The 5,572-nt window shown below is 33.4% G+C and overlaps 1 non-coding gene across 1 annotated transcript; it reads left to right on the forward strand.

Moving 5' to 3' along the window:
- Positions 1-1,905: 1,905 nt before the first annotated feature.
- Positions 1,906-2,012, forward strand: LOC121207340 (small nucleolar RNA R71). The gene has a single exon (XR_005902431.1). It is a non-coding gene; the product is annotated as a small nucleolar RNA R71 (small nucleolar RNA).
- Positions 2,013-5,572: the final 3,560 nt, after the last annotated feature.

Raw genomic sequence — 5,572 nt, forward strand, 5'->3', positions numbered from 1 at the left:
AAATGTTAAGGAGACCATGGGGAGTTAGAAAAATGTTAAGGAGACCATGGAGAGAAAAATGCTTGAAATGTATGTTATTGATGTGAAAATAATTTGAATGTTCATTGTATGCAAATTGATGGAACATTGATATATTTGATAAAAAAGGGAAGAAATCCCGGTTGAATAAAAGAAAATTTCAATGGATCTCTGAAAAGGAATTGACGGTAAAAAGGATCTAGCCCGGACGGGTGATCCTATCCTGATATAGCCCTCCCGAAGAAAACGTGTAAATGGATTTAGCCCGGACGAGTAATCCAAATTAAGGTCTGAATTTAGCCTGGACTGGTAATTCAGATCCAAGCCCATTAGAGTAATTGTCGTTGCAGGGGATTTAGCCTGGACTGGTAATCCCGACAATACTCTATGAGTTTATATTATAAGGGATTTAGCCTGGACTGGTAATCCCACTATAAGGATGAGGTTCGCGGGAGTGTGCTCTCTGATATGAAATGTGTAAGACCATGGTTGAAAGATACCATGGCAACCTGATATGAAATGTGTAAGACCATGGTTGAAAGATACTATGGCAACATGATGGGAAATGAATAAGACCATGGTTGAAAGATACCATGGCAGTGTGACAAGAAATGAATAAGACCATGGTTGAAAGATACCATGGCAACATGGCAAAAAATGAGTAAGACCATAGTTGAAATACACTATGGCATCATGTCAAAGATAAATAAGACCGTGGATGGGAGACGCGATGACATCTATTGTACAATTGATATTCAGGTAATATATATCAGATGACGAATGGTTATATGAAATAGTTGTGTGAAATGTTTACAAGAACTGGTCATATGGAAATATATGTACAAAATAGTTGTATGAAATAATTATGAAGATAGATAAACAAAATAAGAATAAGTACATGGAATATAATTTATGTTAAGTTTGATATAAACTTTACCGGAATAAATATACATAAAATATATGGAAATGATAGTGCATGAAATATTGATATAATGAAATGATTGATATATACTTATAAAGAAACGGTAAGAGAATGATATGTTTCATGACATGTACATATATGATTATCTTTGATATGTTAATAAAAGGAAATTATGTAAGTAAAGACAATTATTAAACTCAAGTGTAACATGTCAAGAAAATAAGTATATAAATGTTGAATTTATATGAAATATATGCAAGTATACTAACAATGATGTTGTTTGACGCTTAGACAAGTGTCAAGCTATTGATTGAATGGTAACATGTTTAATTATAAGAAGTATTGAAATGGTAAGTACTTAGATGAAAATAAAATTTAAGATTTTGCGAAATTTTTTTTATGATCCCGATTTAATTCTGGTTGGTTTTTAATGTATGTTTGGGGCTTCGAGGGCCCAATAGAGAGACGTTATGATTATTTTCAAAATATGAATAATGAATGACTCAGAATTATCTGAAAATATTCAGTAAACTCCGGTAATGCCTCGTACCTATTCCGACAATGGATACGGGTAGGGGGTGTTACAAATAGGCTCTGCATTTAATGGAAATTTTTTGAACATATGACTATCTCCACAATAAACACAAGAGATATTCTCAAACTGGCTTGGTTACTAGCCTGTCATGTTAGTATTAAAATCGTTAGTAGTAAATGTTCTTAAGCATGGAGGACACAAGATACCTTAGCTGTCAATGAAGTAAGAAGATCAACTTCATGTACACCTGCCACTCTTCTTCCCATGGTTGTTCAATTAGTTGGCCACTAATAGTTGTTGCTAGAAATTTTTTCAATAATTTCGTAAGATTCATTGTAGAACTTCAAAAAAAGGGCTTCGTTTGCAAAAGTATCTACCACCATGTGCATTGCGACAATTATAAAAAGTCTTCAATTGAATGCAATGCAGAATACCATGGTGAGGGTATTTTTGTAATAATTTCTTGCATAACTCCCAAGCCTCATACAATGATTCATCATCAAGTTGTTGGAATGTGGTGATTTCATTCCGAAGTTTAGCATTCTTATTATGTGAGAAGTATTTCATCAAGAATCACTCAGCCAATTCTTGCGATGTGGATATGGAGTTAGGCGATAAGGAATTCAACTATGCTGGTGCTCTATCTCTCAACGAGTATGGGAACAACTTTTGTAACAGCCCGGTTTAGACCCTAGTCAGAATAGTGATTTCGGGACAATAAATTTGAGTAGTAAAAAATTATTTTAATATTATTTTTTATGCTTACAGTATGTGGTTAAGCATGTGTGAAAGTTTCGTATAAAAATTTAATCGTTTGTGTGCTTAATTTGATAAAAGGACCTAATCGCATAAAATGTAAAAGTGGCCTTCTATTTATTAAAGTGCTATTTGTTATGTCTTTATAATTGAGAGGTCTTTATGTTGTTATTTGACCATTGAGCATATGAGTGGACATTAATGGCCTTAATATAACGGTTTATTAATGTTTTAATGTAATGGTAAAATGGTAAAATGAATATTAATGTTAATTAAAATAAAACTAAAAGCATGAAATTAGCCATTTTGTTCATGCTATTGCCGAAAATCAAAAGAAAGAAAGCCAAGGTTGTGGTTTTAGGGTTCGACTATTGATTTTTGTGATTAAGGCATGTGTTTTGATCCGTTTTTGATAATTTCTACCTTTTTGTAATCAATGCTTAATAATCTATCAAGCCCATGTCTAAATTTCTAAAATTTTTGATGATTTTAAGTTGAGCTATTGATAAAAGTATGAGTTTTATGAAGTTTGATGTTAGTAAATGAAATATATGCATTGGGTTAACATGTTTTGCCTTTGAATTTTTGATGAATTTGAGTAAAATGGGCTAAATTGTGAAATTGGTAAATTGAAGGACTAAAATGTGAAATAAGTGAAATATGTGGGCTTATATGAACTCTATGAAAATTCGTCCTAACATGTGTAAAAAGGGATTTTGTGTATTTTGTAATTTTGTGAATTAGGGACTAAATTGTCAAAATGTGAAAATGTGAGGGCTAATTTGTAAAATGCCCTAAATATGTCTATATGGATTGAATTGAATGATTTGTTGAATAAAAGGGTTAATTTTGAATACATATAGATCAAGAAAAGATGAATCCAGATTTAGATCGAGGGAAATCGAAGATTATCGAGTAAACGATCCGAATCGTCAAATCCGATTACGAGGTAAGTTCGTACATGATAAATGATGTTATAGTTATGTTTTAATGCTTTGATAATGCATAAATTGTATAGATATTTGATTACGGTTTGAGCATGATGATAATCGACTATGTTCGGCACTAAGTGTGCGGTTCGAAATAGCTTCGGCTACAAATGGCATTAAGTGTGCGAGTTGGAATAGCCTCGGCTATATGAGGCACTAAGTGTGCGATACGAGATTGTTACGGCTTCGGCAAATTACTGATGCACTAAGTGTGCGAATTCTTAGAGCTTTGAAAGATTTTCGAATGAATTAATGTGATGAACGGAGAGGTATGAATGAAATAGATAAATATGGGAAAGTACAGGTACGTATGATACCTATGTGGTAGTTGATACTATGTGTATGAAGTTGATAAATTTGTATATACATAATAATTGGTCATGGAGTAGATTTGAATGATGATATGAGAGTTACTAAGTGTTTATTAATTGATGATTTTCAAATTAAATAGTTGATTATATTCAGCACGAACTTACTAAGTTTTAAAGCTTACTGTGTGAAATGCTTTCAATTTTACAGTATTATAAAGCTAGCTCGGACCCCGGAATCGTCAGCGACTCAATCACACTACCAGACATCTATTTTGGTACCATTTTGAGAGTTGTATATATAGTATATGGCATATGTAGGCTAGAAGTACGAGAATATGTTTTGTAAAGTGTATATCATGCCATGTGATATGGCTAGATTATGGTTGAATCTATGGTTTGATTTTGGTATTTTTTTGTGTTATGATTATAGCCATGAGACTTGGTTTGTAAATGTTGTTTTGTATGGCCTCTTAATTTGGCTTAAATGGTGTGTTTGATAAATAAGTTATATGATGCATATATTGCTTATGTGATGGATTAGTTATGAAACGTTGAAATGGTAAATTTTTGTAGTATGAAATTGATGATAAGATGATGAGTTTATGCACTTGAAATTTATGTAAGTTATAATGATTTTGGTATTCTTTGGTTGTGAAATTGAGTAGTAAAATAGATGGTATTTGAATGGCATGAAATATGTAAAAATTGGTTGATTGGTGGTTGCCTATGAATGTATGCAAATAATGCTAAAATGTTGTGGTTTTGGAATGCTTGAGATAGGTGGAAAATGTGGCTTAAACCAAGCCTAATTTCACCCTACACGATTGAGCACATGGGCGTGTGTCTCGACCGTGTGTTTGTTGTAATTTAGTTATTCAGGTTAGTCTCAAGCACGGCCTAGACATACGGGTGTGTCTGATGGCCGTGTGAGGCACACAGCCTTGGTACATGAGCGTGTGTGGCCATTTCGAAGGGTACACGGGCTAGACACACGGGCGTATGGTCAGCCGTGTGACCCAAGTCAGTTTCGACCACGACCGAGGCACATGGGCATGTCTTGTGGTCGTGTGGTGAAGTTAGTATATATGCCCTGTTTTGCGACGGCCTAGACACACGGGTGTGTCTAATGCCGTGTGAGGCACACGGTCTGTTCACACGGGCGTGTGACCTTTATAACTTTGAAAAAAAATGTTTCAGTTTTGGAAAAATTTGTATGTGCTCGGTTTAGTCTCGACTCCTTTCTAAAGTATGTTTAAGGTCACGTTGATTTATGTAAGGGACTTTGTATTGTTGTATGACCTATGATGTTATGATGATTATGAAATGAGTGCTAAATGTGTCGATATGTCCAGTAACGCCTTTAACCCTATTCCGGCGACGGATACGAGTTAGGAATGTTACAACTTTAATCTTAAGGCATCTTCAGTTACTCTGGCCAATTTAGTCGCTTACTTCCATGAATAAACGAAGATGAAGATGTGGATTTTCAATAGGCATCCCACTAAATTGGCCTATTGTTTATTGTTTGAAGTGTTCGGAACATCAATGGTTGGATAAGAGACCCAAGCTTTTTTATTTTTTTTTAACTTGTAAAAAACCAAATACAGATTCTCTCACTTTAGGATTGTAGGTATGCACTAGCAAACTATGAAAAAAAAAACCACTACTTTCTTGATGTTGCAGATCTGAGCTATGCATAATTGTACATCCCTCCATAAATAACTAGAGTTGTGTAATCCAACATTGTTATGTAATTGAATGTTAGTATTTTTTTCCCAATACAACTCTTAAGTTTTTCTATATACTAGTACAATCAATGTACTGTAACAGTTCCAATGAGTTTAATTTTAGTAGTTAATATGTTTAATTGCTTTTTTTCTCTTAGTTTTTGAAAAATAAAAATAGTAGAAATTGTTCAAGGGAAATGAATTGATTCAATTTTTTATTTTTATTTTTGGTATTAGTTCAACAATTTGATAAATTAAGAAAGCTTTTCAACTTAGACTTGATTGGTTGGTGAAAAAGTGAGGGAAATTTTTTG

The sequence above is a fragment of the Gossypium hirsutum genome, chromosome A09, assembly GCF_007990345.1.
Source record: "Gossypium hirsutum isolate 1008001.06 chromosome A09, Gossypium_hirsutum_v2.1, whole genome shotgun sequence".
Classification (NCBI taxonomy): Eukaryota; Viridiplantae; Streptophyta; class Magnoliopsida; order Malvales; family Malvaceae; genus Gossypium; species Gossypium hirsutum.